This window comes from Gavialis gangeticus, unplaced genomic scaffold (genome assembly GCF_001723915.1).
Source record: "Gavialis gangeticus isolate Ggan-Ray unplaced genomic scaffold, GavGan_comp1, whole genome shotgun sequence".
Taxonomy (NCBI): Eukaryota; Metazoa; Chordata; order Crocodylia; family Gavialidae; genus Gavialis; species Gavialis gangeticus.
The window spans coordinates 18,983,790-18,993,468 of NW_017729030.1; the positions used below are offsets into that span (position 1 = coordinate 18,983,790).

The 9,679-nt window shown below is 36.9% G+C and overlaps 1 protein-coding gene across 1 annotated transcript in view; it reads right to left on the bottom strand.

Annotated features, from left to right (window-relative positions):
- The window catches only part of LOC109301101 (bifunctional heparan sulfate N-deacetylase/N-sulfotransferase 4), a 215,680-nt gene extending 206,951 nt beyond the window's left edge, over positions 1-8,729 (bottom strand). Inside the window, exon 1 of the mRNA XM_019522024.1 lies at positions 8,280-8,729. The gene's annotated coding sequence lies outside the window, so the exon portion shown is untranslated. The remainder of the gene's footprint in view (positions 1-8,279) is intronic.
- Positions 8,730-9,679: the final 950 nt, after the last annotated feature.

Sequence of the window (9,679 nt, forward strand, 5' to 3'; positions counted from 1 at the left end):
AGAAACCTCAACTTGTATTTTAAGGCTATTTTAAGGAACAGTCCAATGAGGAAATAAATGAGGCCAACAATTTGTCCATTCTATCTTGCCAAAGTATTGTAGATTTCAAACAGGGGTGATATCGCATACTTTGGTTATACTAGAATGAATCAAATACTCAATCTTTCTTTCTTAGCAGTTTTCCATTCCTATAACTCTTTTGGATTTTAAATGACAATCATCTAAATAAAAGGAGAATCAAACCCATGTTTTTAATCTTATTTGGAATATAATGGCTTCTATCTAACATTTAATATTATCTTCATGATGTTGTTTTAAGCACAAAGTTAAGGTCACATTATGTCTTTCTACATGTATTTTCAAAGAATACTTTTAGTTCAGAGTGATAATATTACATCAGATTCAAGGCTGCCTTTTGGACTGTCAACAAATTCTGGTCCTTTGTTCCTATTTTCAGTTCTTTCAGATGTAAAAGCTTACCTCCCATGGGTGTAAGTATTACAATTGTCTGTAAAACTGATCTGGGCAGTAAGAATATAAAAATTAGTAATGTACTAAAATATGCCAGTATCCAACAGACTGTCTCTCTTTATATGTTAAAGTATTTCACATCTTTCCAATTAGACACAATTGTTAAAGAAAGTTTTATATAATGCAAAATGCTAACACAATTTTTGTTCTGTATCTTTTTTTTTCATTGCCTGTGGTTCACTTATTAAGAGAAAATTATTTGATAGTCAGAATCAAGGATTTTTTGGGTGATATTTTTTATTGGACTAACTGTATAGTTCCAAGCTTCTACTACAGAGTTGTGTTGCATGTTTGGAGTTGTGTGTTATCTGGAGATTACAGATGGTAAATTGGGGTGATGTTATATTTCTTGCACAAGTTTAGGAAGAAGATGTTACCGTGTACTCTGGATTCTTTTGTTGTGTTGTAGATTTTCTAATGCAAAAGGCAAATTTTAATACCCTCAATGCTCTGACAGTTTTGGAGTGATATTGGAGGTGTGATGGTCCAGGAAATATATGAGAAGCAAAGATGGGGGTGGGGGAGAGAGAGATTATCTTTTAGTGGACTAAATAAAAGATATCACCCCAAAATGTTCTTGCCTCCTGCATATTTCCTGGACCATCATAGCTACAACATCACTCAAATATTGATAGAGTACCAGCTAGGAACTTTATTTCCTGTTCCCAGCTTTGCAAGTGACTACTTGACTGGCCTTATGCAAGTCAATTATTTTTTCTGTCTCAATTTTTCCCGTGAATAAAATGGAGACAAAGGTACCTACCTCATTTGAGCACTACCTGTAAAGAATTTTAGCATAATTTGTACTTCTAAATTATCTTGATTTAATGTGTTTGACAAATGCACATTGTCTTTACTTCAAAATAGTCCATTTCAAGAAAACCAAGCAGAATGCATATTTTTACATGTGCAGCCAAATGGCACATATGCTACTTGTGTTTTTTTTCTTTCTATTATTAATACTTCAGTTTCTATGTATTTATTTCTGTTACTGTTAATCTGGACTTCTGTGGGAGTGCAACTTTAGTCAGTACCTCAAAGGGAAGATCTCCGCTGAGATTTCTGATGGAAATGCAAGTTCTGTGGGAGAAATTTTCTGTGCTCTACATTCTTCACTGTTTTTCTTTGGCAAAGAAAGTAAAGCAAATTTTTCTGTAAATAAGGAAAGTCACTTTCAGCCAGGTGAAGACCAACCTAGAATCTCACTGCCCAACTATATGAGTGACAAGATGGCAAGTGTAAAGCACCTGCATACAAATTCAAGATTCTTCTGATGAGTCATACCAAATTCAAAGACTGGAAGTAGAGTTAGTCAAAAAAAATCAGCATGATTACTTGTATTAGAGGGAAGTTGAGCTTTTTTCTAAACCTTTTTTCCCCTACACAGAATACTTGCTTCCTGAAAAAAAAGTGAATATTCCATTGAAAACTTGCACTTCTAACATTCTGAAAGCTTTTTGTTAAAAATATCAATTTTCATATCCTGCTTAGCCTTATATTTCAGTTATTTCATGTCCCCAGTTTCCTCCATTTAAGAAGCTGCCCAGCTAGATGTAGTCTCCCATGGTGTACCACTTGTGACCACTAAGATGGGAGACCACCATGCACCCTGGAAAAGGAAGTCTAATCAGACTAAAATTCAGATTGTGAGACACCCAATCTACATCCCCTGAGGCACTGAAATGACATTTTGAGAATCAAAATATTCCTGGTTTAGGACCAATTATTTCAGTTTTCAATATTTTGCCTAAAAGTAAAATTTTCCGAGAGAGTAATAAAGCATTTTCTGACCTACTTTAGTTAGAATCCTGAATATGCAGAATAATTACTGCTGACTCATGCTGTCATCTGAATCTCATTAGTTCCAACCCTGCTAGAAGTGGGTTTGAGTGTCTCTGTGGGACAGATGCAACTAAGGACAGATACAGAAAGTTCTGAGAGTCAAACATTATCTTCTTTATTATGTGTATGCACTTTACCTAACATAGAGGGTCTTGATCCTTCATTTTGCTTCCAAAAAATATATATAATAGGCCCAGCAGAAAATCCTGGAAACAGTCAAGTCTGGGGAAAAAAGCTTAGGTTGAAAATATGCATCAGCAGATGAGATTCTTTGCCTCCTGTCCCCACCACCCCACATCATCAATACCGCCAGATCTTAGGATAGGACTTTATACCAATCCTACGGAAACTCAAAACCAGTTTGGAACCTTAACTGCTGACAATGTGTTATTATATTAGTACTTATTGATTTATAAAGTGCCTTCTGCAGTACAGAATTGCAAACTATGTATATGCACATAAGGATCCTATTTAAGATGGAATACATAAGTCATTATAATGGCACTATAGGTACAGTTTATTGTCTGGTAATGAAGGAAGGGTCCTACCCCCTGATACAGCAAGAAAATATAGGGAGCTAGAATACAGTTTTCCAGGAGCTGTGGTAAAGATGAAAGTACTTTTAAGACCCAAAACATTCAGAAATTTGGTTTCATATCTCATACAACATACCTTTGTGTCATCTTCTTTTATCCAAAAGTTGCCCTGAAAAATTTGGCTAAATCCATATGGGCTTAGCAGGTGCTAACAATCACAGTACAAAATAATACATTGCAAGCAATGCCTTGAGACGCTCATGCTGCCAGTCAGTGAAGTCTGGCTTTTTCTGTCATGAATCACAGATTCTGTGCCAAACAGTTATTTACAACTCCCTGGCAGTGAATTGGGGATGCAGGCATATACATCATGATTGACAGGCTTTAATTTTTAAGTAGAAACTTGTCTCCTGGCTAGCAGGATTTAAATTGCTCTGAAAAACTTTTGCATATAAAGTTCTAAAGCCAGCCCCTACACTGATAGCCTGGCACAGTAGGGGTTGAAACTCATGGGTGGAGACATATCCAGGACAAGAGACGTCTTGCAAACTCAGGAGAGGATACCCTGTATGCAGTGCTCAAAGGGATATGTTAGTAACTTTTGGGTAGTACACATCGTTGGGAGCAAATGTGTGTAAGTAAAGCTGAAGAATGGCCAGTGGTAAACCATAAGTCTACACTTAGGGGCAAAATCAACCTGGAAGACATCTTCTACCATGCTCCTGGGAGTTATACAATAATTATACCCCGATAGGATACCCTCTATTCCCCACCCCACGTGCTGCTACTGTGCTGATACTTTATTCCTTGTTCTTTTTTCTTGCTTATAAAGTAGCAGAAGTACATCCTAAATACATTTCTCTAATTTCAGCACCCCAGTTAGTGATAAAGTTATACAAAAATATAAGTAATTGTGCACTTTGTCAGTCTATGGTCAGATTATGATCCAGGACAACATATTAGCCAATGTATGCATACAGACCTCAAACTGCTAAATGTATGTTTTGGTTTGATGACATTTTAACCTGAGGAAGCTATATTTATAACCAAACTCCTCCTCTTATTCCTAGATAGGGTCAGAACAAGGAAGATGTTTGCGTGCGTCTGCAGAATTAAATACCTTTGTAGTCTATTTCCTAGTAACACTGGAAGCATCTACACCTGCAGTTAGGGCAGCTAAATAAACTCTGGTTAAACTCTAGATGGAGCATTTACATGTGTGCCTAGGACTGCAGCACGTTAAGCCAAGGCGGCACAACCCTGGCTAGCACCCTCGTGACCCAACCAGCCCCAGCCATCATCTATATATGCACTGCGGTGGAATAAATAACTCCACCATAGGGTAGTACTTGTCCCAGGAAGTATTATCCTAGAGCAGAGTTAGTCAGTTTACTGTGGCCTAATGCTGCTGCACAGGTAGATGGTGATGCTTTACTGTGGAGCTAATTACGTAACTCCGCAGTAAAGTGGACATGTAGATGCACCAACTGAGAATCAAATGTAAAGAAGTAAAGAATTATGAATGGTTTAACAACCAAATGGCAACCCCTAAATTCAGGCTTTCCTGAACCAAGTTAAATGCAAAACTCTAAAGTGTAGAAGCAACCCACTCACCCTAACTTTTCCTGGCATGCTCAACACTATGTTTCCAGGACTCATCCTTCCTGTAGTACCCTAGAGACAATTAGCTAATTCCCCTCAGCTTGCCCTTCAAATCTATGTACATGAAGCAGGCACTTGTGCACCTTCCTATAGCCAAGGGGAGGTGTAGAGATTTAAGTATTTCCCTGCCACTCTCCAAGTAAAGCACTCATACATCATACTATTTTTGATCTAAATGACTTGCTTGCTCAAATATTGACATGTTCTTTATGGTATTTTGCTATTACCATATAATTTAGTAGCATAGTAATTCAGATAGTATTATTAGTAGTTTCCTTAGAGGAGTCTGTTATATCCTTAGTATCATTATTTTTATTAACAGCAGCAATAGCAAATGTTCTGGATTGGCCTGTGTAATTTCATTTTCTTCCATCTCCCTGTAGGTCAAAATACTATTAAAACACTAATAATAATGAAACTTTTTCTTCTGATGAGAAGTGCTATCCTAGGCGGGGGTTTTCCTGTATAAACATTTTATTTGACTGACATCTTGGTAGTAGGAAAATAATAGTTTACCATCACTGTATGAGAATTCTTCAGACTTTAAATGGTAGTATTGGAGTGATGTTGTAGCCATGTTGGTCCAGGAATTATACAAGAGACAAGGATTTCTGGGGGGTGATATCTTTTATTGGCCTGACTGCATGGTTGTGATAAAGTTAGACAACCCTTCAAATGTGAGGGTGAAGAATGCCTACATTTGAAAGCTCGTTTAACTTTATCCCGACTATGCAGTTTGTCCACTAACATTACCCTAAAAATACTTGCTTTTGAGACTTTAAAGAAATCTTATATAGGATAGGGCGTTTTCCCCCCTTTTCAATAATACTTTAAATGAATTCCAGCACAGAAGACATACTTTCCTGAAACACAGCCTCCTAGTTTTGAATCCTAGCCAGTCATTAATGTGCTGCCTTTCTTACCTAAGGTACCACAACTGCTTCCTAGATTCAGAAACAAGAAAGTCAACGTCTTTTCAAATAGACAAATTAGACTCTGCTCTTCAGTGTGTGCAGGCTAAGGTAAAAGCAGACTACCTGATCCTGTGAGGAGGTCCTGAGCACCCCAAACTCTCATTTAGTTCATTTTCTGACCTTTGGAAAATAAATATAGCTTTCTGCTGAAGTCCGAATAATCTTCTTCAGTCTATCCAAAATGATACTGGAAATATTTATCATTTTACATGTTTAGAAAGCAAACAAGGAGTTTGTATAATAACTTTCCCCAAAAGTTAGATATACATTTTAACATTATGAAAAGGAGCATTTTCCACAGTTGATAAAAGGAGCAGCAGCATGCACATTACAATGGGTGATATAGCAATCACAGAAGCATGTGTATGTATAATATATACATGAGAACTTGATTAATTGAAGGAGATTCTGAGGGCTATTTTATCTCATATTTATGGTTAAGAAATTGTTGATACACTTTCCTATTAGTGTCTCTAGAGAAACAAAATCACAAAAATGAAATAAATAAGAAATATATTTTAGCAGCTCACTTTTATGTTCTTCAAATCGTGTTTTTTTTTTTTTTACTTTTACCTAACTTACAGTTGATGGACACTGCTTGCTAGTAACTTTTCTCTGATATTTATTACCCTGAGCTTGTAATCTTTTAACATGTTTTCTTTATAATGGAATTTATTATGCCACTGAAATGATGATTCCTGTAATATAAAGTTTGAAATAAATGGTCTTTGCTATTGGCATTTTTGATCTTTCACTCACACAGAATGATAGTTGAATGCCAGAGCAGCTCAGTATTACATGATTCCCAAAATACCATCAAATTAACTAAGTCTAATCCATGCTGTTACACAGAGCTATATAATAGGTATCATATTATCTAGACATCCATAAAGTTTTAATGAGAGTTACCAGAATTTGCAGTGGAGGTTAACACTTAATTTGGATAGAAAGCTGAGTTAGTTATATGCAATTGGTCTGTGATTCATGTTTTCTATTTATATTTAAATCTAATTCCCTGGCTTTGTTTCACTCCAACCATGTTAACTGTATAAAGAACCCTTACTCAGTAGCCTTCCAAAAAAACAGCTAGTGCCAAGTTGGCATCAAGATGTGACTGGTTTGCCCTCTAAAAACTGTCAGACACTAATATATATTTGCAAATCAAAGAAATGGCTATAATCCTAAGAAAGAGGACAAAATACACAATATTTAAAACTTTTGTTATAAAAGATATCCAATCAAATGGATTAGATTGTTTCAATTGATGAACTTCTGAGGAAACCTAAAAGCCAAAAACCTCCTGAGAGTTAAGTGAAACTTGGCAGTCTTGATTTTTTTCCCCTCTAGAATTAGCTTTCTTTTGAGTAGCATTTGAGGAAACAATTTAGAAAGTGCATCTGAAAGTCTCAAGCTGATAATAAAATACCCTGGGTGAAAGTGTACAGACATGCAAAGGCAAGATGAGAGAAGCACATGGTTATGGCCCTAAAAAAAAAAGATGTTATTAACCTGGGCCCAAATTACTTGCCATTAAAAAAAGACAATAAATATAGATTATTAACATGGAGATGTATATCTCCTGCTATATTTTAGAGGCCAGATTCTGATACCTCTATGCACAATTAATACTACTTTGTTTTATGACTAGTCCAATAGACTCTAATGGGACTAAGCTCAAAGTAAGGTTCTATCCACTATGACTAAATACTGGAAAACAGAACTGTGAGTAACTGAAGTATGATAAACTACTAAACTTGTCAAATGAAGATACAGGAATGTATGAAGATATCAGAGTATATAGAGTATATGAGACTGTACATAAATCTTCAAAGTGACTGACTTTTTTGGTACTATTAAGTTATAGTGTTTGTAGGCAGAGACTTAATCATTTCTATGAATATTTCTCCTTTGAGTGTTTATTCCCAACAGCAGCGACTTGGAGCCACTGTGTCAGATGAATGATAAAGATGTTATATTGTCTTGTTCACATTCTAACTCAATGGCACTACACATTTATTCTTCAAGCTCTTTGTTTTTTTCTTCCTAGCTATAACAATCTGTACTTGCACACAATAAACATTCATGCTGTTTTAAACGCTACAGACAGATGTTGTTTGGATACCAAACCACTGTAACAGAACAAATCTGTAGATCTTGGGTTCCTTCTGGATTAGTTACCATAGTAAGTACTTTACATGTTACAGTTTTAATATATTACCATGCATTGTATTCACATTGGCATTTTTTTATTTGTTTGTTATGCTTAGCTTTGCATACTGTTTGCTACCCAATACAAGCAAAGCATTCAGAACAACTTCAGGAGGATTGTCACTTATTCCTTTTCCTATCGTAACTTCCAGCATTTCAAGTTCTGTGTCTTTTTTATACATTCAGACAGGCAAGTATTCGCTACTCAGTGGACACACAGCTATTTACATTTGCAGCACTTACACATAAGCAGGGCAGATAAAAACTTAAACTGTAAATGAAAAAAATCCACATCTCTTAAAGACAGCTTCATAAAACATTTTTTCAGTATACAACTTGCTCCTTTGGATACACTTTGCAAATCACATATATGAATACATTATGTATACATTGATTCATATCTATAAATTTATTCAAGTTTACACACACACACACATGCATGTGTTGCATGTGTATAATGTATGGACATACACAGAAAGCTATAGGTTCATGAACCAGTATGTGCACAAACTGAATAACAGCTTACCTAAAGAAGAAATTCCTCTAGTCCTTTCACTTGAGTTTGTCTAGCATAAGGGAATGAGACATCCACTATACAAATCTCTTCACTTGGCTCCAGGTAAACTAGGAAAGAGTTTTCAATTCATACCAGCTGCCCGAACAGTATCCCAGGAAGACTCTGGTTGCTCCAGCCCCTAGTAACTGAACTCTTCCAGCACAGTCACATTTTATTTAGACACACACTGTCCTTTTCAAAACAAGCAGCCAGCTGGAATGATTCAAACCTCTGTTCAGCACACCGTTAAAATGCAGCTTCCTCCTTGGACATGGGAATTACACCAGGGAGCAGTCAGAGTACAGCAAAAAGGCTATGAGAACTATTTAATCACCCGAATACCAGCTGCTCCTGCTACTACTGCTGCTGCTAATGCTGTGCTGCTGTGCTTCTTGTTTAGCTGTAGTCAGTCTCCCTCTCCCTTTCTCTCATATCTACGGAACTATAACGGCGTCTTTGCAGGATTATGATTGGCAGAAACAGCCAATTCCTTCAGCTAATCAACCTCAAGACTTTCAAGGACTAGAAGCTGTTGTGATGTCATTCAGACAGTGGGATGTTACACATGAATACATTCCAATAGAAGCTAATTCAGAGATCAGCTGCATTCCTCTCACACCACAGTGATTGATTAGATGCTCCTGGAAGATCTGCATAATCTGCCATTGTACAGTTGGCCCACCTCTTTTACAACCTGGCTTTGTTAAATGCGGGGGGGGGGGGGGGGAAATACTAGTGTAGCTTCTGACACCCACACCTGAAGGTGTAACTCAAATGAGGGAAAAATGAAAAGTTTAAAGGGTGATTTGCCTGGAAAGAATACGTCTCCGGCAGGCGAAAGAAACATAAACGCAGAAAGTAGAACAGGAGAATCACACCTGCATCAGACTGCCGGCTCTCACCCTCCCCAGTGCAGAATTTAGAAGATAGCTAGGACTACCTAAGAGGAGAAAAAGCTGATTTTCATGTAACAGAAGCGGTATAGCCAACATAAAGCATAAATTACTGATCAACTTTTCAATCCTTTTCAGCCGGACATACAGAACCATCTCACTTCACTTAAGAAATACAAAATAGTCCACCTGTATAAGACACCGATATTACCCACTGACTTTGTGACTATTTTTGCTCTCACATACTAGTCCATTGCCAGGAACCATGATTTTTTATGCACTTTTCTTATCTTATATTACATTGCTGAGGTAAAACCCAGCTCTTTCACATAAGAGCTTTCAGTTTTAGCTGAGGCGACTGAGGCATAGGTAGCTGTTTTCTGTCCCCTTTCTGACAGTTAACCACTGTGTTGCTACTTCTGTGTAGCTCTCAGACATCTTGAAGTGCACAGGGGGGAATTTTTAGCAAGGAGATCA